At 39.9% G+C, this 25,856-nt stretch overlaps 1 long non-coding RNA gene across 2 annotated transcripts in view; it reads right to left on the minus strand.

The window, feature by feature from the left end:
- The window catches only part of LOC131411971 (uncharacterized), a 65,264-nt gene that overhangs the window by 21,919 nt on the left and 17,489 nt on the right, over positions 1-25,856 (minus strand). For both annotated transcript variants that reach the window (XR_009221680.1, XR_009221679.1), the window contains one exon: positions 2,805-2,988. This is a non-coding gene — a long non-coding RNA (uncharacterized LOC131411971). The remainder of the gene's footprint in view (positions 1-2,804; positions 2,989-25,856) is intronic.

The raw sequence follows: 25,856 nt of genomic DNA on the forward strand, positions 1-25,856 counted from the left end.
CCAAAAAAATAACAATAATAAAAAATTAAAAGCCCTCTGATTTCAATTTTACCATATGTTTTAATCATTTATTTCATTAGTTAACTAGAGGTAGGTTTTATTTATTGTTACATTGTCAGAAATATTATCAGTAATTACTTTAAAAATAAAACAACCCTAATGTCCATTAAAATACTTTCCAAGAGACTTTTTTGTCTACATTAAAAAATATCATATAAGGACATTACTTCACACACCTTTGACTAAGTTCTTTTAAGCAAATGATCTAGTAATCAGTGAAGAGGGACCTTACAGGGAAGTAGTCAAGGGGTCATCCAGGGAAGGCAGCAGGATCTGGGCGGGAAGCATCACAGCACCACAATTAGATCTGGCCAGTTTTCAGTATCTGGCTCAGAAACTCACTCCCAGCAATGTCCTGGGTGCAAGCCTGGAGATATTGACTCATGCATGAGAGACAGAGAGACACCCAAATGCCACTTTATTCATTTACAATGAGAAACTAAACTTTCACATGGACCAGAATGCTCTTATGGCATAATTAGTGTATTTTCTCCGTGACGTCAAGGAGAAAGTCAAAGAAAGGCAAATTCATACTCAGAAGGCACTTTACTAATTTACCATGAGAAAGCTCTGTCATGGGGACAGAAACCTCAATTTCTGTATGATCTGTGCATTTGCTCCCTACAGAGAGCCTAAATGGGAAGCAAATCATAATCAGAATATTGCTTAGTAATAGGAATAAAGGTAGACAATTGTATATATGGAACTGGACTAAAAGACGATGTGGCAGACAGAATAAAGGCCCCCAAAGATGTCCATGTCCTAATACTCAGAACCTGTGAATATGCTACCTCTGTGAGTGTGATTACATTAAGGATCTTGAGATGGGAGGATTATCTGGATTATCGACATGGGCCCAATTTAATCACAAGCATCCCTATATGAGGGAGACAAGAAGGTCCAAGCTGGCAGGAGGGGGTGTGATGGCAGAAGCAAGAGACTGGAGTGATACCAGGAGGGGGCTATAAACCAAAGAATGCAGGCAGCCTCTAGAAGCCAAAAAGAGCAAGGAAATGTATTTCCCTCTGAAGCCTCCAGAAGGAATACAGCACTGCTGACACCTTGATTTTAGCTCAGTAAGACTCCTGACCTCCAAAACTGTAATAAAATAAATTTGTATTATTTTAAGCCATTAGGTTGTGGTAATTCATCATAGCAGCAAAAGGAAACTAATACTGACTCTGAGGTATCTGTATTAGTTAGGAATAGATTCAGCTATGAGTGGTAGAACTCCAAATATCAGTAACTTGAACAAGGTATACTTGAACAAGTTATGATCTCTCATAAAAATAAAGTCTAGGTTAAACAGTCCAAGACTAATGTAGCAGATCCACCATTATCAGATACTCAGGCTCCCTCCATCTTGTTGCTCTGCCATCCTCAACACATGGTTAACACACAAGATAACTGCTTAATCTCCAGCCATCACATACACATTCTAACCAGCAGAAAGAAGGAAAAAGTAAAGGAAAGCATGCTCTTTCCTTATAACAAAAATTATTGAAAGTTGCACACACCACGTCAGCTTGCATCCCACAGACAAACACTTGGTCATATAGCCAAACCTAGTTTCAAAGGAAGCTGGGAAGTACAGTCCTTATTCTGGGTGACTTTGTGCCAGTGAAAAATAAAGGTCCTATTCCCAAGGAAAAAGAAGAGAAAAAATAATAAGGACTATTTATAATACCTGCCACAGCATCAATCTCAGTTGAGATTATCTTATAAAAAGAATCAAAGTCCTCAATAATCCATTAGCTGTCACCCCTGCATCCATCTCCATCAGAACCAGAAACATGAAAGCTAAGACTTCCTTTCCTTTACTCTGAGCTTGGATGAGTACTGCTAGTTTTGCCTATATGTTTTTTTATCTAGGAGTTGAAGGCTAATCAATCCTTTTTTGACTAATATCTTTAGATATATGAATATATCTTCAATCAAGTTATTGACATTTCAGCTGGCCTGAGTCAGTCTGTCTCTTTCAGATAATTGTATGTTTTTCTGCCATGATTCTACAGTTATTCTCAGAGGGCAATCTTATTTCCTTATTCACAAGTCCTTGGAAGGTACTTCTTCATGGCCCTAAAGGATGATAACAAATTATAAAGGGGAAACATCTGCCTTGGGGTTAAAGCCTGGTGCCAACAGATAAGTTTCACTCTCTTCTATGGCCTCTAATCATGGCCAGCCATTCCAATCTTAGAATTGTCTGAAATTTGTCTCAAATGGAGCAAAATGTGCTTATGTAGATGGTTGAATATAAATCCAAAACCACTACTTGAAAGATAACTGTGCAATTTGCTTTTGAAATTCTTTTTAGCCAGAGTCAGGGCTGGTATAACAAGTAGGTGAAGTGAATATCTATGCTCACGGAATTACAACATGGTAGGTATAATTAATATCCCCATTTTGCTGATGAAGAAACTGAGGCATAGAGAAATTAACCAATTTGCTCAAAGTTAGGGCTATTAAATGTCAGAGTGAGGATTCAAATCTCTTAACCGGAGCCTGGGCTCCTAACCATTACGCTATTGATATTATTTGAGAAATATGGGAATTGCTTCTGCTATAAAATATTTCCCCATTATTTTTCAGGATGCTTGAAATTTCAAACATTCTTTTGGTCTTGAAAGCCAATATACTGAGAAAAGTAAAACTAACTCTTTAGAGAATCCAGGGGGAGAAATCATCATGTTCTTTCTACCTCTGTGACCAATACCTTATTTCAGGCCACCATCATTTCTCACCTGGATTACTGCACTAGCCATCCAACTCATCTCCATATTTCCAGGACGGTTCCTTCCAATCTGTTCTCCACATTACAGCCAGAATGATCTTCCCAAAACGCAGATCTGATCACATCACTCCTGCTTAAACCCTTTCAGGGACTCTTCATTGCCTTCAGCATGGTCTATACCAGTGTTTCTCAATCTATTAGGCAAAATGTTATATAACAAATAATTTTTATTATCCCTCCCTTACTATCCTGAAAGGAAATTCATAGAGAAAGTAAGCTATCTATATATACAATTTTAAAATAATTTTAATATAACACTAACTTTAATATAAAGGAGAAATAAAAGTAATTAACATAAACAACATCAATTCAATTTAAAAAATGCTTGGCCATGATTACATTAGAAGAAAAAAAAAACCTATAAATTTTGGGATAGTGGAGACAGTTCTGCCCTCCCCCCCACCATCTACCCTCTGCAGACAACCACTGGTCTAAACTCTTTAATGTGACTTGTAAATTTCTTGTGCTCTGGACTCTCCTCATCTCTCCAGCCAATAGTCTCACTAATCAGCTTGCTTTGGGCTTTAATCCTCATAACCTACCCGAATACCCCTTCATACAATGGTCTCTCACTTACTGGTCTTTGAAGAAGCCACTTTCTCTGCCTGGAACTCTTCCTTATCCTCTCTCCAGCTTTATCTGGCTAATTACTTCTCTTTCAGGTCTCTGCTTAGAATTAATTTCCTCCAGGAAGATTTCTCTGAGACACCAGTGAGACACGGCATCTTTCCAGAGTCCTGAAATTTCCTCTAGTATAGCACACATCATACTGCATTGCAATTATCTCTTTACTTCTCTGGCCACGCCCTGGACAACGAGTTTCTTGAGGGTATAGACTGTGTTGTGGTCACTGTTACAGCACAGAATCGTTGGCACAGACTTGGCACTCATAATGACTTGTTAAAAGAAAAAAGTGTTGGAAAACATCAAAGAGTAACTTAGCTAAACTGTCTTATATTTCTACTGAAGGACACTTTTGGGAAGGAAATAATGAGGTTGGGAGTATTACGGTCAGCTATAATATTTTAGAAACACATTATTTTGGAAATGTATAAAAATGAAATAATACAAAACTTATTTTGAAAAAAATAAAATGTAAGAAACCTGACAAACATTACATCACCCAGGTTATTAAGGCTGACATCAACAGTGATAAGTCATGTTGATGGTATGCACCCTTGATGTGATATGATGAAAATGGCATTTTACCTCTGTAGTTTTCCTCCCCAAAACCCATAATCTCAGTCTAATCAGAAGAAAACATCAGACAAATCCCAAATGAAGGGCATTCTGCAAAATACTTGAGGAGTACTCCTCAAAACTGTCAAGGTCACCAAAAACAAGAAAAGTCTGAGAAACTGTCATAGCCAAGAAGAGCCTAAAAAGACATGATGACTAAATGTAATCTGATATCCTAGATAAGATTCTGAAATAGGAAAAGGACATTGGGCAAAACCTACGGAAACCTGAATAAAATATAGACTTTCATGAATAATAATGTATCAATATTTCATTAATTGCAACAAATGCACCATGCTAATATAAGATGTTAATAATCGGGGAAACTGGGTGCAGAGTATATGGTAACTCTCTGCACAATCTTTGCAATTTTTCCCTAAATCAAAAACTGTTCTAAAATACAAAGGTTATTATTTTTTTTACAAGGACAACATTTAAATAGACACTGCACCAAAAATAAAATGGTGTATAAATGCAATAAGCCCATGAAAATATTCTCAACATCTTTAGTCATAAGGCAAATGCAAATTAAGCCAAAATGTAATATTACTACAGACACATTAGAATGTAAAAGACTGGCAAAATCAAGTGTTCATGTGGATATAGAGCAACTGAAGTTCTCAAACATTGACTATGGGAATGCAAAATGATACAGTTGCTCTAAAAAACAGAGTGACAATTTCTTATAAGTTAAGCATAAACTTTCCACGAGATCCAGCAATTCCACTCCTAGGTAATTACTCAAGAATAATAAAATATATGTTCATACATGCATACATATATACATACATAAAATGCAAAATGATATCATCAACCACAAAAATAAAACAACAGAAAAGCATAGTCACTTAGAAATTCATGAAAACTCTTTGAAATAACAGGTTTATGTTCTTAGGTTATACACGCTAAAAAATTTAGGAGGAAAATGTCATGATGTCTGCAACTTATTCTCAAGTGATTCAGCAAAAGAAAAAAAGAAGGAAGAATGGAAGGAAGGAAGGGAGGAAGGGAGGAAGGAGGGAGGGAAGGAAGGAAGAAGGAGGGAGGAAGGGAGGGAGGAAGGAAGGAGAGAATGAGAAGCAAATGTGGCAAAATGCTAAAAATTGGTGAATCAAGATGAAGAATATATGAGTCGTATTATTCTTGCAACTTTTCTACATGTTTGAAATTTTTCAGAATAGAAAGTTGCGGGGAAAAGCAAGCTCAGTGACAGCACATGTAAGATGATAGCAATTTCTCTAAGGGTCGTACAACCCAGTTGTAAAATAAAAAGCTCCATCTAGCAACTTCTTTTGTACTCCATGACTCTAGCTAATGCACAACTTATTTGTCTAGTGGTTTTGGAATCACGTAGACATTTTTATTCAGGATCAATTTTAAAAGAAGGCAGGGTAGGCAATAAAGATAAGCCAACTAATTTCTGACTTAAAAGAATAGTCCCCTGGGGCCAGCCCAGTAGCTTAGCGGTTAAGTGCGCGCGCTCCTCTTCGGCAGCCCGCGGTTCGCAGGTTCGGATCCTGGGCGTGCACCAACGCACCGCTTGTCAAGCCACGCTGTGGCAGCGACCCATATAAAGTAGAGGAAGATGGGCACAGATGTTAGCCTAGGGCCAGTCTTCCTCAGCAAAAAGAGGATTGGCATCGGATGTTAGCTCAGGGCTAATCTTCCTCACACGCACACACACAAAAATAAAATAAAAATAATAAAAAAAAAAGAATAGTCCCCTTGGGAGCCTCTATGTTTATTTCAACAATCCTACCATTGCTCAAACATTTTTGGAATCCTACTTTGGCGCTTCAGAGCCTATTTATGAAACTCCTAATAAAATCAGTGTGGTTATTTTAAATAATCCACATTTTGTTTTGGACAACATGGCATCAGAAGATGTGAACACTCAACTTATTTACCATTCTTTAACTCAAATGACTATTGGTATTTTTGAAAAGTCAAGTCTATCCCAAGGAATTAAAATTTGCTATCATAAATGCTATTCAAAAAAACTTTCCATGACTCTAAAATAAAAAACAAAATAAGAACTCCAAAACTATTTTGGGCTAGGAGTTGGCAAACTTTTTCTGTAAAGATTCAGATAGTAAACATTTTAGGCTTTATGGTCAATAGTAAACATTTTAGGCTTTATGGATCATACGGATTCGGTCACAACCAATCAACTGTGCTGCTGTAGTGTGAAAGCAGCCATAGACAATACTGAAATGAATGCGCTTACCTGTATTCCAATAAAATTTTATTTACAAAAACAGTTTGTAGAACACATTTGGCCCACAGGCCCTGGTTTGCCGACCCCTGTTTTAGGTAATGACAGAATAACTGAAATAACTACACAACCTTCCAAAGTGACAGCAATTACCAGGATATATAATTTGGGGCTTAAAAAAATTTTTTTTGACCCCCTGTTTTATAGTCACTAGTAAGATATTTTAAAATCTTGTTTAAAAGCATTATTTTTTAACAGCATTTGAGGAAGTGTTGTATTGATACTTCCTCTCCCAGAGGGAAGCAATTACAGCACAATTATAATTTTATCAGTCAGCAGGAGATGTATTTTGATTTTTAAGATGATCATTAAACATAAAAGCACAGCGCTTTATCCCACTGTTCCAAGAGAACCACTGTAGACTCCATTCTTCAGGAAGTAACTGAGGTCAGCTCCCTTAGTATCAATATAATCTTTTGTAAAAAAGGGGAAAAAAACCAGAAAGATAAAACAGCATACATAAAAAATTCAGCAGCAAAAAGATAATGTGACCGGGGCCGGCCCGGTGGCGCAAGCGGTTAAGTGCACGCGCTCCGCTGCGGCGGCCCGGGGTTCGCTGGTTCGGATCCCGGGCGCGCACAGACGCCCTGCTTGGCAAGCCATGCTGTGGCGGCATCCCATATAAAGTGGAGGAAGATGGGCACAGATGTTAGCCCAGGGCCGTCTTCCTCAGCAAAAAAAAGAGGAGGATTGGCGGATGTTAGCACAGGGCTGATCTCCTCACAAAAAAAAAAAAAAAAAAAAAAAAGATAATGTGACCAACAATTTGTGGGTAAAAAATCACTTTATCCAAAACATCAAAAAGAACACAAGATGAAAGCAGTCTACAGAGTAACTCTATCATTGTTTACTAATTTCACTGTCATGAAAACAAAACAAATTTCCTTGGCATTAACAAATTTTAAAAAATTAAAAATCTTTTCTCAGATAGAGATTGATGTTTGTAAAGAGCAAAAACCATAAATAGTTCTATTTCAACAGACTGTGCCTTTCTTTTCTCTTTGTTAATTTAAAAACATTTATTTGAGTTAATGATTACAATTTTCACACCTTCAAAAGAAAAAAGATAGCAAAAGGAACCTGGAGTAAGATCTCATACTTATTGGGCTTTGTTCCTTTTGATGTTTTCCTCCCCACTATACTAGTGATTCTCAGATGCAGTCCTTGAACCAGCAGCATCAACATCTGTTAGAAATGGGAATTTCTGGGAATCTGTTAGAAACACAAATTCTTGGGCCTTACAGCAGACTTCCTGAATCAGAAACTTTGGGGGTGGGGCCCTGTAACAACCCTCCAGGTGATACTGATCCACACACAGGTTTGAGAACCACTAGTTTACATCTAGGCAGATGCCTATGTAGCTACTGCAATAGAGAAAGAACAATATTCTCAATTGCTGGTCCCAGCACAGGTCCATCTGGAGTCTCCTCACCCTTCCCATGTTCTACTAGCTCAGATCTAAAGGAGAGAAGAGTGAAGATGGCTTACAAATGGAAGCCCATACTCATAACTGCTACTCCTCCTGCTCATCACCAACCGCCTAACCCATATGTAGACTTAACATGGCAGCACATGAGGCATCTACACTTCCCCACTCAGCTAAAGCTCAAGGACCAACAGTGCTGGTTGGGGATGGGGAGGAATACTATTCCATAAGAAGAATTACAAAGCAATTGACTCCTAAACTATGTGTATGCATAACATCAATTCCAATAATTTCTTAGGCATATTTTTAAAAGAGATCCATTAGAACTTTCATTTATAGAACATTTGCTTATACGGAACACGTCTTTCTACAAAGATGGGGAATAAAATGTCAGAAATAACTGCACTCTCAGATTGTGATGAAAATTCACCTCCAAATACAGAAGCACATGAGCACAGGGCTTTCAGTTTCTTTCTGTTTGGCCTTAACCCCTGCTTAGTCAAAGAAATTAGAGCCCTATAAATGAACAAGTCTCTTCTAAATTAAAAAACACTTTTTAAAATAAATAAAGATGTGGGGCCTGCCCGGTGGCACAAGCAGTTAAGTGCGCACGCTCCGCTCTGGCCGCCTGGGGTTCGCAGGTTTGGATCCTGGGCGTGCAGGGACACACTGCCTGTCCAGCCATGCTGTGGCGGCATCCCATATAAAGTAGAGGAAGATGGGCATGGATGTTAGCTCAGGGCCAATCTTCCTCAGCAAAAAGAGGAGGATTAGCATCGGATGTTATCTCAGGGCTGATCTTCCTCCCAATAAATAAATAAATAAATAAATATGTAACCAATGAATCAAAACACTACTACATTCACTGTATTGCGATAAGCATTAGTGAGGGGGGAGAGGCTACAAATTAAAAAGGAAAAAAAAGACACTGGGACAGCCCGTTAAGAGCTACAGATGTTCAGAGGATTAAACAGCCGTGTGAGCTGAGGTTGAGCAGCAGGAGCCTCCGAACAGATGTGGAAATATGTTGGTCTGTGTAAAGAGATGGGAATGAAAATTCCAGACAGGCAAATGCCATGAGCAAAGACCCTGAATTCACTTGGCACATTTGGAGAATAATTGAGTAGACCAATTCAGCTGGAGTAGGACATCTATACAGGACAATCAAGAGAGGTAAATTAGGTCCATTTTATGTGGTCTTAAATGTTAGGCTGGGGCATTTGACTTGTTCTGAGATCAATGGGGAACCATTTAAAATTCTAGGGACGTGATGAAATCAGTATTTTAGGTAGATTGATTTGACTAAGTGTATACAGTAGATTACAGTGGGGTTTCTCAAGCTACGATATGCATACGAAATCACCTGGGATCCTTTGAAAATGCAGATTCTGATTCAGTAGGTCTGGGGTGCAAGCTGAGATTCTGCATTTCTAACAGACTCCAGTGATGCCCAGACTGCTGGTCCTCAGGTAGTCCTGTGAGTAGCGGGGGATTAGGGTATGCTTCTAAATTCAAGATATCCACTGAGGCATTATATTGAAATAGGAAGAGAAAGCATGCCATAAAGAAAAAAATAGGGGCAGGCCCAGTGGCTTAGTGGTTAAGTTCGTGCACTCCACTTCAGCAGCCCTGGGTTTGCAGGTTCAGATCCTGGGTACGGACCTACGCACCACTCATCAAGCCATGCTGTGGCAGTATCCCACATACAAAATAGAGGAGGATGGGCATGGATGTTGTCTCCTAGCAAGAAGAGGAAGATTGGCAACAGATGTTAGCTCAGGACTAATCTTCCTCACCAGGAAAAAAAAATAAGAAGAAAAAAAATTTTTTTACATATTTATTATTCTAGTCTGTTCATTTGTTGGCAAGGAACAGACATTTCTCACTCAACAGCTGAAGTAAAAAGGGAGGCTATGAAAAAAGAACATAGAATCTTACAGAAACAAACACAGAGAGTATGGTAGAATGTCTCCGGGAAACGGAAAGGCACCAGACTTTGCTCTCTCCATCTCTCTAACTATATGCTTTCCTGTATCCCTTCTCTTGCTTACTCATCCGTTTGTCCATTAGGACTCTCAGTCCTGACCCTAAATAACTTTCAGTTCAAGCATCTACCACCATCTTTACTGCAGGCTCTTAAATCTCAGTTCAGATTCTCAGGGAAGAACCAGATTGGACTAGTCTTTGGATTGGTCCAGGATCAGGAGTCCATCTCTGGTTCAATCATCTGTTTCCTGACAGACAGTCTTGCATATAATATTTCAGGAACTGTGAGTGAAATTGTCACCGGCTAGGTGTCCCGAGGAACTCAAGGGTGGGTTTGGAAGCATTTAACTGTTTTTCCAAATCGTTTTTTTCCCCTTCATTGTGTTAAAGAGATGGAACCACCAACCACCCTGAACCAGACCAAGCCTCACCACAAGAGCTACATCCATTACCTATGCCTTATTTTTAATGCTAAGATCTCTCCAGGAGGAGCTAGACCTTATCAGTGTATGTGGAAACATGTTTTCCAACTGAGCCTGCACAAGCGAATACCCACCTCTCCCTTTTGAATATTCATTCCCCATCCAAAATAAAGGTCCTTTCTTGAAAATGATTTGAAAATGATTTCTCACGGTCTCCTATTTGCTGTGATGGTGTTCAGGGCAGGCCGCCCCAACATGCGCCACTCTGGTATGTGCATTACTTCAAGCCGAAGACAACAAAGGCTCAGAAGACTCAGGAAGAACATTTGAGCTTCCCCTCCCAAACTGCCTAAAGAATTTAACATAGAAGGCCAGTTCCAGGAAGGAGCCACTACCATATGATAGCTGTAGTATAATGTAAAACAGATGCAATAAGAAAGGCACCAACAAGCCCATCTTATCAAAAATTCTGCCTCTCTCCACATTCTCTACAGGTAGCCCAGTAAAAAGCTGTCTGACAAACATTTGCATTTCCATCGCCATGTGAATTGTCTTCTTCTCCACTGAAACCCCAAAACACTACCCCCCAACACCCTCCTTGCCTTTAGCTGAGTATACTTAAGCGAGCAACTTAGTCAGAATGACTAATTGTTCAGTTTTTATTTTCTGAGTTTCTCCTATGTATACATGTCATTAAACTTTGTTTTATTTTCTGCTGCTAACTTGCCTTTTTAATTATTTGGCCAGCCATAAGAACCTTAAGGGAAAGGGTGGGGAGAGATTCTCCCTCTTCCCTGACAGCTGCAAATACACTTTATTTGGTGAGACAACTTCCACTGGTGTAGAGTCTTATTTAGCTTGCCAGGAGGCAAACCCACTTGGTTCGGTAACAAAATGAAGAGGGAGAGTTGGGCATGGCAGGCAAATTGACCAACAGATCTGCTAAAATGACTGGTGGGAGAGACTCTCAGGTTGAGCTGAGACCTCTATTGCTTGAGCAATAGATGTCAAGCACTTCCCATGCTCTAAAGGCAAGTGCTTTTCTGAACACATTAAAACATTGAGAAACCAGTTCTGTCAGCCTTAAGCTATCATCCACCTCCAGACTACATGAGTTGGTGAAAAACTCAGAGGGTGAAGAAGCAGATGGTGAGGTGAGTGTTGCTGGGCATTCCCTCCCCCCACCCCACATGCATGAGACTGGAGAGGCGAGTTCTTATCCCTCAAATGAGGGACTTTTCAAGAGAGTCACTGGAGAGATTGACTTGTGTCCCCTGGAATTTGGGCGTACGTGGGAATTGTTGTCTCACTTTGAAAAGTCTAAAAGTGAAAGGCTATGGCTACATCAGCCAGAGATGGCAGAGCAGAGGAAGGGAGGGAAGGACAGAAGGAGAGAGAGATGCAGTCCCAGGAGTAAACTGCATTTACACTGATATGGAGGTGGGGGTGGGACTTGGACTAAGTGGGATCCTGCAGGAGGAAATTGGCCTGTATTACAAGGGTCCCTGCCCATTTCAAGAGCAACACTATCTCAAATGTGGACCTCTAAGGTGGACTGGACTTTTTACTATCTAAGAATTACTTGAAGGGTATGAGACCTGCCCAAGATTTTATCCAAGGTGTGGGGAAGGGTTAATCTTCAGAGCTGGTAATGGAGAATGGGGGAAGAGGGGTCCAAGTCCAACTGTAACCACGGGCCCTCTAGGACCAGTTCAACTGACCCTATCTTATCAACAGAGTAATTAAGAGTAGTTTTTCACTGGGCCGGCCCCGTGGCTTGGTGGTTAAGTGCACGCGCTCCGATGCTGGTGGCCCGGGTTCGGATCCCGGGCGCGCACCGAGGCACCACTTCTCCGTCCATCCTAAGGCCGAGTCCCACATACAGCAACTAGAAGGATGTGCAGCTATGACATATAACTATCTACTGGGGCTTTGGGGGGGAAAATAAATAAATAAAATCTTAAAAAAAAAAAAAAAAAGAGTAGTTTTTCAGGAACTGAGACCCCTTGTCCAGTTCAGGCCAGTTGAGACCACCAACCCATCATCTGGGCCTATGCAAATGCCCAATAAGTGACCTTTATGATGTCAAAGGGCTGAGAACTCCACCCTCACATCATGCTAACACCACCATCTTGAGAACATGCATCCAGTGAAGAGGGATGAAGCTTGACTACACTTGCGCAGATCATCAATTACCTCACTTCTTCTTACCTCCAATCATCTATCTTCACACTTCAGACTGCCCTGTCCTTCATCCCAGAAATTGTGCCCTAAGCCCTGGATCAAGGAGACAGATCTGAGAGCATATGCCTTGTGTCTCCTTGCAGATCAATCTTGCAAATTAAGCTTCTTTTCTCAAAGGCTGATGCCATAATAATTGGCTTTTTTTATGCACATCGGGCAAGAGAACCCCGATTTTGTGCGATAACATAACATGTTCTTTAAACCAGCTACATATGCAAAATTATATCATCCCAACGGCTGTTGCAGATTCCAGGCACTGATGAATTGGAGAATAGTCTAACAGCCTGAAAATAGAACTTGGAGTTAAAGAGCTTTTAGTTTTTTAACTTCTATTTGTTTCTTGAGATGAAAGTGTGCTTTGTTTGGGATTTAGAACCCAACAAAAAGCTCTCTAGAAGCTCCAATGAAGTAGACCTTTAGGAAAGGGATTTACGAATCAAGAAAGAATGACAGGAGATGAAGGACAGGGAGATAAATAGTCTTACTTCTGTAAAAGCCACAGGAGATTTCCTACCGAAAAATTATGACAGTTTGGAGAATGGAGAAGCTAGCTGAATAGTATCACAAACTTTGAGATCAACAGGTAAAATGCAATCCTACAGCCTCAATTCAGTTTAGCTAAACTAAGGGAAGATAAGCATGATTCCAGCCCCACCCTTATCTTCCCCACAGGAGCCCAGAAGCTGAAGAAGGAGGTCAGCCACAAAAGGTTTGCACTCCCCAGCTGTGCCCTGCCCTCCGGGATTTCACTAAGCTTCTCAAAGGCTCCATCGTAACCACAGATTCTTATCTAGAGTCCCAGCTGTGTTACTTTGTTTAGTAAACATTCTCATTTCTCATGCTAACTGCTAAATTAATTCATTAAATTTTTTTTTCTTGCAGAGTCTTCTCTGTGTCTGGCACTATTCAATAAGCTCCTCATGGAACTCATATTTGAGTGTGTGGCAGTGCAGGTAATAACTAATACATCCATTAAAATATATCAGATGGTAAATGTTATATTAACAAAAAATGGCAGAGAAAAGGAATAGAGATTTCTTGGGGGAATGGGATTTAAAATAGAGGGTCAGAGGGCCAGCCCGTGGCTTAGCCGTTAAGTGCACGCGCTCCGCTGCTGGCATCTGCTGCTGGCGGCCCTGGTTTGATCCGGGCGCGCACCGTTGCACCGCTTCCCTGGCCATGCTGAGGCCGCATCCCACATACAGCAACTAGAAGGATGTGCAGCTTTGACATACAACTATCTACTGGGGCTTTGGGGGAAAAAAGATAAATAAAATTAAAAAATAAAATAAAATAAAATAGAGGGTTAGAGAAGGCTTTCTTGAGAAGGTGACATTTTGAGCAAAGACTTGAAAGAGGTGAGGGCCCGTGCCATGCAGACATATCTGGGGAAACCATTCCAGACGGAGACAGTATCAGTCTTGAAGTAGGAGCATCTTGGCATATTCAAGGCATGGCAAGTAATTAGTGCAGCTAGAGCAGAGGGAGAGGTGAGGTCAGAGAGGGAAGAAAGGCCAAGTCACTTCAGGCCTTGTAGGCTACTGTGAGGACTTTGGTTTGTACTCTGAATGAGATGGGAAGCCATTCAAGGGCCAAGGAGAGACATTGTCACCGAATAGGTGCCTGTAGAAACTTAAAGCTGGGTTTGGAAACAACTAACTCTTTTTCCAAGTTGTTTCTTTTCGTTTTTATGTTAAGGAGATGTAACCACCAACCATCCTGAAACTGACCAAGCAAGAAACTCAAGGGACATGTAACCATCCACCCATCTTGAACTGACCAAGCCTCATCACAAGAACTATGCCCATGACCTTTGCCTTATTTTTAGTGCAAAGATCTCTCCAGGAGGAGCTTAGGCTTCATTATGTGGAAGCCTGTTCTCCAACTGAGCCTATGCAAACAAATACCCGCCTCTCCCTTTTGAATATTTATTCCGCATCCAAAATAAAAGGTCCTTGCTTCCTTTTGTTTGGGGACGCCATGACTTTGGAAATGACTCCTCATGGTCTATTATTTGCTGTAAATAATCTTTGTGAGACAACCTCCACTGGTGTAGCGCCTTATTTAACTCACCAGGAGGCCAACCCACTTGGTTCAGTGACAAAATGACACAATTTCCCAAGAGGAGAAGACAAATCAGTAGAAATAAAAAGGAACTCAAAAAAAGCAAAATATAGGGGCCGGCCCAGTGGCATAGCGCTTAAGTTCGTGCGTTCTGCTTTGGCGGCCCGGGGTTTGCTGGTTTGGATCCTGGGCACAGACCTACACACCGCTCATCAAGCCCTGCAGAGGCGGCATCCCATATAGAAGAGCAACAACTCTACAACTATGTACTGGGGCTTTGGGGAGAAAAAAGAAAAAGAGGAAGATTGGCAATAGATGTCAGTGCAGGGCCAATCTTCCTTCAAAAAAAAAAAAAAGCAAAATATAGCATTAAATATATGTGACTTTAAAAGAGATTAAGAACTGCATAGCAGAGGTATTCCCCTATTATGAAAGAGAGAGAGAGAAAGAGAGAACTACAAAAAATGCTGTATATTCATGAAGGATAACTTAATACAAAACTGAGAAAGGAGGAAGCAGGCGATATTTTTGAAATGTCATCAAACAGTGCCAATGAATGTTATTTCTGACAGGGAACAGAACGAGAGAGAATGATTTATTCAAGAATATCCCAGGAAATAAAATTACATTTAAATGGGACATGTGTCAGCTACATCAAAATTTTGAAATGAAAAACAGAAAAGCGGCGTCTGGGAATAAAAGTGTTATATTTTTGTTCTGGGAATAAAAATGTTATACTATTTATACTCGCATAAGTGATGACTTAGGTATTTAATAGCTTGAGTCTCGATGTTAAAACGAGACAAGTCAAACAACAGAGATTTAGCAATTTATTGAGACCTTCCATTTGACTTTGTCACTAACTAGCCTTGATTATTAGCAGTGCAACTTGTCCCTTCACCTTTGTTCCTCACTTTTCTCCTAATTAAAATAAAGGGAGGTTGTCCTCTCCAAGGAGAGAGAGAGAGAGAGTGCACTATTGCAGTAGATTACATACTCTCCTTGGATATTTAGGCCAAAAGTTTACAGCACCCTCTTCTCTTCCCTATTGAATTTATCTATTAGCCTTCGAGATATCCCTTATATTCCTTGACAGCTTCCAGAGTTTCCTACTTTCTCTCTAATTACATCATCCTTGACCACTTCAACATCCCTGTCCATGACGTTCCAACAACCTGACCTCATATTTTCTCAGCCTTATTGACTTCTTGCCACCTACCTTCCTCAGATATTGAATCTGCGCAACCTCCAAGATTTTAAACTGAAACGCCCATTTATAGTCATCACCTCTTGTCTTCTCACTTCTCTCATTCTACTGAACCTGGTGTTTATCCTCAGGGTAACATAAATTCCATCAACCCTCAATCAGTAGTGTTGTGGTTAGGGCTACAGATTTTAGAGTCAAACTGCCTGGGTTTAAATCCTAAACTTGCCCTTTACTAGCTGAGTGACCAAGGACAAGTTACTTAATCTCTTTATGCCCTGAATTTCTCACAGGCTTCCTGTGAAGGTTAAATGAGATAATCCACATAAACCTGGCACATATTAAATATGTGATGAATGTTAGCTAGTGGTATCAGCATTCCATTTGGCTACACTTGCCCTCTGTGGAGCCTTGTCACCACAGTCACCCTGGCTTTCTCTTACTCCAGTGGGTACTAGTCCCTTCCATTGTTCACTTTTTTCATCTCAGCTCCTAGATTGCTTCAAACCTTGATTACTTCCTGGGTCTAGTTGGACCCTAACTCTAGACCATCAAAGTTACTCAGGAAGTGTTTTTATAATTAATCTTTCTCTGAGTCCTCATTCCATTCCCCACAACATCTATCCTGAACCACCTCTACTTTCCTCAAGTCCCCAAATCTTCCCCTGCCTGAAATATTTTTATGACATAAGGTTGTCTCCTACTTCACTGGGAAGACAGAGACCACCCTGTTAGCCGAGAATACTTCTCCTATACCCTTGTTTTTTCCCATGCAGAGGGAACCCAATAAATGTAACTCTTGGCATCTCTGCCTCTGTACTCACTCTACCCTAGGGGAAGTGAAGTGACTCACCTGATTGGTAAATTTGTGCAGAATAAATCAGCATTCTCTGACCAGCCTTTAGATCTCTTGGCAGCATGCTGGCCTGAACAGCCTATACCAGCTGCTCTCTCCCTGACCATAAGGTGCACAGGAGGCCAGCTCTGCCCTTGGAGGGCATGAAGAAATCTGCAGTTTGGAAAGGGAGTGTAACTCTGAAATCTGAGGGCCTCTAACCAGGCAGATGTTGAAGAATATTGAAAAATCAAAGCCTAAACTGGGAATTTAGAGGAGCTATACAAATTTAGAGGTGTGAGTGAACTTTAGTGTTCTGGGCAGAATGTTTTGATGTTGGCAGTTGTATGGGCTTTTAGCAGCTGCAGTCTGCGAAAGAGGCTGTAAGCCTCAGAGCATGTGGTACTCTAACCATAGGGACAGACTGCAGTTTGTGGTGGCTTGGCCCACAACTGAGTGGGTATTTTTATAAAGGCAGGCCTCAGTAAAGGCTCAAGAGCCACAAGACCCTTGGCATAGGCACATAACCTTTGAGTGGTCTCCACATCCTCTGGAAGGTGAGGCCAAACAAACAGGCAAACACTGTGCACTTGCAAAGGCTGGGCGGTGGCAGCATTAGATCCTTTTAGGCATTTGTTGCTTTTAAAACTACAACTCAAGTTTTGGATGCCCTTCAGAAAACAAAACAAGTTCTAACTTTCAGTTGTTATTGGCACTCAGGGTAAAGGACAAAACTTAAGGGATTAAACTTCAATGCACTAGGCTTGTCTACAGACCAAGGTGTAGAAAATACCCTAAGAATTACTGGCAACTTGGTGGTTGTAGATGGGCATGCAGGAATTTCTGTGCCTTGTGGGAACATGCCTGAGAAGTTTATGATATTTAAAAACAGAGGAAACAGTGTTTCATAGAGTATCTGGCAAAGGTATTGATCCTCACTAAAGTCTAGAGTCTTAGAGGTACAGGCTTTAGAAATATGAACAGCAGTTTTACAATCTTCCATTGCTGATTTTCCAGCTGAAACAAATGCAAGAATAAGATGAAAAACCTATGCTAGTCTCAGCAAACTAGGAATAGAAGAGAATTTCCTCAACTCGATAAAGAACATCTACAAACAAACCTACAGGTAACATCATCCTTAATGATGAGAAGCTAGAAGCTTTCCCACTAAGATCAGGAACAAGGCAAGGATGTCCCGCTCACCATTCCTTTTTAATGTTGTACTAGCTAATGCAATAAGATAAAAAATAAATAAATAAATAAAAGGTATATAGATTGAGAAGGAAGAAATAAAACTGCCTTTTTTCACAGATGACATGATTGTCCATGTAGAAAAATCTGAAAGAATTGACAAAAAATGTCCTGGAACTAGTAAGCAATTATAGCTAAGTTGCAGGATACAAGGTTAATATACAAAAGTCACTTGTTTTCCTATTTACTAGCAATGACAAAGTGAAATTTGAAATAAAAAAACACAATATCATTTACATTAGCATCTCTCAAAATTTGAAATACTTAGGTCTAAACCTAACAAAATATGTACAAGATCTATACAAGGAAAACTACAAAACTCTGATGAAAGAAATCAAAGAATGGGCTGGCCCGGTGGCACAAGCGGTTAAGTGCGCGTGCTCCGCTGCGGTGGCCCGGAGTTTGCCGGTTCGGATCCCGGGCGCGCACCAATGCACTGCTTGGCAAGCCATGCTGTGGCGGCGTCCCGTATAAAGTGGAGGAAGATGGGCATGGATGTTAGCCCAGGGCCAGTCTTCCTCAGCAAAAAAAGAGGAGGATTGGCAGATGTTAGCACAGGGCTGATCTCCTCAACAAAAAAAAAAAAAAAAAAGAAATCAAAGAAGAACTAAATAAATGGAGAGATATACCATGTGCATAGTAGGAAGACACAATATTGTCAAGGTATCAGTTCTTCCCAACTTAATCTATAGCTTCAATACAATCAAAATCAAAATCCCAGCATGTTATTTTGTGGATGTTGACAAACTAATTCTAAAGTTTATAGGGGAGGAAAAAGACCCAGAATAGCCAACACAATATTGACGGGGAAGAACAAAGTCAGAGGACTGACACTACTTAATTTTAAGAGTTACTATAAAGCTACAATAATCAAGACAGTCTGGTACTGGCAAAAGAATAGAAAAATAAACCAATGGAACAGAATAGAGAAACTAGAAATAGACCCACAATAATATAGTCAACTGATCTTTGACAAAGGAGCAAAGACAATACAATGGAGAAAAGATCGTTTTTTCAAAAAATAGTGCCAGAACAACTGGATATTCACAAGCAAAAAGTGAATCTAGAGACAGACCTCATACCTTTCACAAAAACTAACTCAAAATGGATTATAAACCTAAATGTAAAATGCAAAAGTATAAAACTCCTAGAATATAACATAAGAGAAAACCTAGATGACCTTGGGTATGTTGATGACTTTTTAGATACAACACCAAAGACACAATCCATGAAATAAGTAATTGATAAGGTGGACTTCATTAAAGTTAAAAACTTCTGCTCCTTTGTTAGACACTATCAAGAGAATGAGAAGACAAGCTACAGACTGGGAGAAAATACTCGCAGAAGACACACCTGATAAAAGACTGTTTTCCAAAATTTACAAAGAATTCTTAAAACTCAACAATAAGAAAAATGAACAAGCTGATTAAAAATGGGCAAAAAACCTGAACAGACACCTCACTAAGGAAAAAAAACAGATGGCAAATAAGCTTATGAAAAGATTCTCAATGTAATATTTCATTGGGAAATTGTAAATTAAAGCAACGAGATATCACAACATACCTATTAGAATGGCCAAAATCCAGAACACTGACAACACCAAATGCTGACAAGGATGTGGAGCAACAGGAACTCTCATTCATTGCTGGTGGGAATACAAAATAGTACAGCCATTTCGGAAGACAGCTTGGCAGTTTCTTACAAAACTAAACATACTCTACCATACGATCCAGCAAACGCACTTGGTATTGGTATTTATCCAAAGGCAAATTACACAAAAACCTGCACACAGATATTTATAGCAGATTTGTTCATAATTATGAAAACTTGGAAGCAAGCAAAATGTCCTACAATAGGTGAATGGATAAATAAACTGTGGTACATCCAGTCAATGGAATATTATTCAGCACTAAAAAGAAGTAAGCTATCAAGCCTTGAAAAGACATGGGGGAATCTTAAATGCATAATTCTAAGTGAAAGAAGCCCACCTGAAAAGGCTACATATTATATGATTCCAATTATATGACATTCTAGAAGAAGCAAAACTATGGAGACAGTAAAAAGATCAATGGTTGCCAAGGGTTAGGGGGAAGAGAGAGATGAATAGACGGAGCACAGAGGATTTTTATAGCAGTGAATCAATTCTGTATGATACTCTAATAGTGGATACATGTCATTATATATTTGTATAAACCCATGGAATGTACAACACCAAGAATGAACCCTAAGGTAAACTATGGACTTTGCGTAATAATGATGTGTCAATGTAGGTTCATCTGTTGTAACAAATGTACCACTCTGGTGCAGGATGTTGATAGTGGGGCAGGTTGTGTATGTGTGGGGTCTGGGAGTATACTGGAAATCTCTGTACTTTCTACTCAATTTTGCTGTGAACTTTAAAAATGCTCTAAAAAAATAAGTTCATTTTTTTTTAAAAAAAGCCCATCTATGCAAGGAAGGAGGTTTCCTTGGCCTAACAGAGGGTATTTTTTAAAATATGGATTCTTCAGGAATAGGATATAGGAATCAGCATTTTTAAATAAGCATCCAGGTGATTATTTTGATCAGACAAGTTTGGAAAACACTGGTTTAAGCTAGTCTATAGCTGAAAGCAGTCACAGCAACTGATGGCCAAGAACTAAAATTGTCAGCTCACCTGATATTACACAAGCAGGATTAGTAGACAGAGCTCATTCTAAAGGTAGCACTGAAAGGGAAAACACTTATTCTTCCATGTTCCCTTCAAGGTTAGAAAGCCATATAACATGCTTGGCCAATGGAATGTGAATGGAAGTGATGTGAGTGGAAGAGATATGCTACTTCTGGGCAGAAATTTGAAAAGCCAGGGCATAACTTGTCACTTTCCCTTGTCCCTCTTGTGGTGATCATGGAAAAACCCGTGGAGATTGTGTCGTCCTTGTTCCTTAGGTGAATGCAATATGAACAGAACTCCCTGCCAATACGAGATAGATGTGTGGTATGAGTGAAAAATAAACTGCTGTTTCAAGCCACTAAGATGTTGAGGTTGTTATTGCAGCATAACCCAGCCTGCCCTGACTGATACAGTTTTCAAACTCTACAAATTTCTAAGCTTCACAAGAAGACAACAATATCCCAAATGTCACTCTCTGAGAGGAGTTAATATGGATAGGTAAATTTTCCCCCTAGAAATGGAAGACTCAAATGCCAAATTTAACATTTCCTAATTAAGTTTATGTTCACATGGATTCCAGAGGCCTAGATCAGATCAACCATCTAGGTAAAGCTAAAACTCAGAATTTCTCTCCCTTTCACCCCTGACTCCAGAGTGTCTGACCTGGTATTTGACAACACCAATTAATGAGCTTTGAGAACATAATTTGGCCTGGAATAACTATACTAGAGACTGGGGAATAGCTTTTTCTAAATTTGATGGATATAGAGATAGTGCTGTAATAATTTTGTGTGTCTTATTGACTTTTTGGACTCTCTGGAAACTCAAAGAGAGACCTGACATTAAACTAATACAATTTCTGTCCAAGCTACAACTGCTTAGAAGAAATTCCAACCCTATTTAAACCTTAAGAACCCCTCTAATTAAGATTGACTGAAATATGAAGTGGAAAGGATAAATCTGGACATTAATTTCTTTGAAGTTGAAATCTCAAGAGCAAGAGAATTTGACTTCAGACATTAATTTCTTTGGACTTTAATTTGTAAGGGGTTTTAATCTTTAGACTTGAATTTTCCCTGGAAATTTTCTAACGGAACAGAGTTTATGGTCAAATTTGGAGGGTCTCTGTGTTGACTGCTGAAGTGTCTTAATGGTGCATGTAATCTCATTGCAAGCCCTTTTATATGTGAGATCAGACAATGTTACTGAATATAATTGGTATGGAAAATAGATGAAGGGATGAATTTTCATATTTGGAGTTTCTATAATTAATAAACTATTTGTGATGATTATAAAATGTGACCTGTTTTATGTCTTGTCCTAGCAGCTTTCCTCTCATGCAGGGCTTGGTTCTGGAAGGGAATTCAGGTTGGTTTTGCAAATGCATAGAGCCTAGGCCATTCTAGCACCATCCAATCTTCTGACAGTTCCCTTGTGTTCATCTGTGAAATGGAGCCTACAAAGATTCTCCCCAGTTTTGACTGCTACTCTCAGATGAACTCTCTAAGCTTCACACACGAAATGCGACTCTTTCTTTGGAGGCATCTTTGGTTGTTTTGTTTTGTTTTGTTTTTGCTCCCTCGGCCTCCTCCCACATGTGAATTTTGTTGCTATCACGATGTGTCCCTACCTGTGTATATTTAGGAGCTTGTACTTTGCTACCAAAACTTGTTATTGATGTTCATGGGTTATAGGTTTTGTTATCCAACTTGGTCTGTTTTTGTAGGAAGACATGGGGATATTAAAAAACTATGCCACTGCAACTTCCCAGAATTCCCTTTGCTTTTTTCTTGATCCCTTCATGTAGCAAAGATAACTATATGCTCACTAAACCTCTTCATATTTCTTCTACATTCCCTGCCACCCCCACCTCCCCATTAAGCATGATCATGCGACTAGTTCTGGCTAGTGAAACATCAGTGGAAGTAATATGTGTCACTTAACAGTGGTAGCAGTGAGATCCCTCTGCATCACTCCCTAGTCTCTCTCTTCCCCTCCAGTCATGAGCATACCGCCCAAAGATTGAAGCAGCCTGGATAGATGGGTCTTAGTGTTGAGGACAGCAATCTACAATAGAGTTTGCATTAGCAAGAAATAAACTTTAATGTTTTAAGTGACTGTTCCTTTGAGGTTGCTGCTACAGCATAAATCACACTACCCAGACACTTTACCACCTACTTACTCTATTAATTATCTCCTTTTCACCTCTTACTCTGTAAATATGCTCAAGTATCTCCCATCCAAAAAAAAAAAAAACCTTCTCCTGATCCTACTGTTTCTCAAATTATCATATATTTCCTTCCTCATTCACTGATACATTTCTGGAAGGAAAATCTATATTTGCTACCTCCACTTCCTCACCACCCACTCACTCCTTAATTCCTGGAGATCTGGCTCCTGCTTTCTTTATTCTTCAGAAACTATTTTCTTTAAGATTATCAATGATCTCCTACTTGCCAAATCATACTCAATCCTGCTCAACCTCTCTTCTACCAAAGCCCCAAAGTCTCATCAGGTGGTTTTAAATCTTTTTATGATCACAGGCCCCTTTGAAAATCAGATGAAAGCTATGGACATTATTCCCAGAAAAATCACATACATATGTATACAAATTTTCATAAGTTTCAAAGAGTATTTGATCAGCACACTCCCCCAAAGCCCATCCCTAAATAGCCTAAACATCTCCATAAAGAATTCTGCCCTGGTCTGTACCTAAAAAATAAACAGACAGTGAAGAAGGTCATCCATTCCCACAAAACAGTCACATGGAATATTCTTTCACTTCCCAATGCATTTTCCTATATCACCCTGAAGTTTTGTCTGTCTTCTACTTTTTGCATTTCTGTAGTGGCTTCTTACCATCTATTCCCTCATTCATCTCTCTCTTCATTCAATCATGGAGTATTTGCAGAGTAAAAAACAACACCGTGTTCCTCTTATCCCAAAGGAAATGACAGTATAGCTGGGAAAGAGACATGCTCACATTAAAACTTGAGTAATAAAATAAGAAAAAATACGAATAAGTAGGAAATATATTGAAATATTTCTGAGGACGTGTTAGACACTGCTTTCTGTAGGAGTGGAAATGTATACTGGGCCTTGAAAGATGAGCTCAGTTTTGATAGGCAGATAGAAGGGACCATGGTATGTCAAGTGGAATAGAAGGTATTATGTGAGCAACAAGAAATATATAAATATAAATGAAATTTTAGGGAGATCACAAGTAGGCCCCACATGGATTGACCAGAGAGGACACAAAGTTAGATAAAAACAGAATGGTAGGTTGGGGACAATCTTGTGTTAGCCTTGAGTACCAGGTTAAAGAGTCTAGGCTTTATTTCGTGGATAATGGGGAGACACTGAATTTTTTTTTTTTTTTGGTAAGGAAGATTAGCCCTGAGCTAACATCTGTTGCCAATCCTCCTTTTTTTGCTGAGGAAGATTGACCCTGGGCTAACATCCGTGCCCACCTTCCTCTACTTTATATGTGGGATGCCTGACACAGCACAGGTTGACAAGCAGTGCCCATAGGTCCGAACCCGGGATTTGAATCTGAGAACTCTGGGTGGCCGAAGCGGAGCACGCAAATTTAACTACTACACCACCGGGCTGGCCCCAACACTGAATTTTTGTGTGTGTGTGAGGAAGATCAGCCCTGAGCTAACATCCGTTGCCAATCCTCCTCTTTTTGCTAAGGAAGATTGGCCCTGGGCTAACATCCATGCTCATCTTCCTCTACTTTATATGGGACGCTGCCACAGCATGGCTTGACAAGCGGTGCATCAGCGTGTGCCCAGGATCCGAACCTGCAAACTCCAGGCTGCCAAACCGGAGCTCGCGCACTGAACTGCTTGCGTCACTGGGCCAGCCCCAACACTGAATATTTTTAAGCAAAGGACTAATAGGATAAAAATGAGTTTTTAGGAGATTAATCTGCTAACAGTGTTTAACAAAGAGGTGCGGAACTGGCCAAAAGAAGGAGTTAGGAGATTGTGCAACAAACCGTGATCTGAACTGAACTGTTTGAGGAGAGCAACATGAGCAAAACAGGCACAGCTGAAACAGCAGGCATGAAGATGCGTTGCTTGGATCTCCCTTCAGCTGGAAGAATGCAGTCAGCTAATAGCCTCCAGCTGCAGCACCTTTGGGACCTACCACAGCAGCATTCAAGCTGAGGCCATCATCTTCCCGTGCAGTTCCCTGCCAGTGACTGAGCATGGCAGCGTTACTAGGGCCTAGCCATTTCTACCCAATGCAGCACTTCTCTAACAGGCAATCTTTGCTCTGGAGCTCTCCATTGGGTTGGCTGAGACTTTGCTACATCTACATCAAAGTCTGAGCCTGTCCGATCCTGTCTCCTCCCCACTTTTTTTACCAGTTGTCAGATCAGCATCCAAGTCTGAAGGCTTTCCCTACTCAATCCTCCTTTCTCCCCCTTTATCACTCATAGGTGTTACACTCCACTCTCCAACTAATATAAAAATACTTTGGAAATACATGAAAAGTTACACATTATAAAATTCATATAAATAAAAGTTAAATTGATAGCAGTGAACTAATTGTGTCTAGGAAAGGCATATTCTAAGTTTATTTCATGCGCTAGAAAACTAAGAAATGTGATAATAATGATTTATATATTGAGAAAAACACCAAGGTCATTGCAGGTTTGAACGAGTTTTCTACATGCTGAAATCTTTTCTCTGATTTAACTTGAGATTAAATAAGAGACTGAAGTAGCTATTTGACATTTCTTTATTTAGAGGAGCCAATTTATTTTAAAGAGAACATTTTTCATCTCACAACTGAAAGTAATAATGGGATAAACGGGAGGAGCAGAGCAGTTCTCTGAGACAAGTGCTGCAGCTGGGGTTCAGTAAATATGAGAGTCAGCATATGCACTAAAAATATGTCCTTAAGACAGCTAAGATTCTTGAAGCTTCTTTTGAATATACTTTACATCTTATGTTCATGAGACATTTCTGTGAAAATGGAAAGATGCGCCTGTCATGGCAGGGTTGAAAAAAAGTGTGTATAAAGGACTGTCACATAATACACCAACTTCATATTCAGAATGTAACGGAAACTCTACATGACAGACCATCTAACACTATCAGCTAAACATAACCACTCTTCCTGTTTTGTTTGGTGGGGGAAGTTATAGTGTAATGTTAGAGGTATATTTTTTCGTGTGCATTAGGCTGGGGGAGATTAGTTGGTCATTGAGTTTCAGTTGCTCAGTGGTAGAGTAATTTGGGAATGAAATTGTTACACTAAAGTAGTTTTGAGCTAATAAAAAACTATTTGGTTGGAGGCCTAATCATTTCATTCCTTTTTTTTTTTTTTTTTGGTGAGGAAGATTAGTCCTTAGCTCACATCCCACTGCCAATCCCCCTCTTTTTGCTG

Source organism: Diceros bicornis, chromosome 12, assembly GCF_020826845.1.
Source record: "Diceros bicornis minor isolate mBicDic1 chromosome 12, mDicBic1.mat.cur, whole genome shotgun sequence".
NCBI classification, from domain to species: Eukaryota; Metazoa; Chordata; class Mammalia; order Perissodactyla; family Rhinocerotidae; genus Diceros; species Diceros bicornis.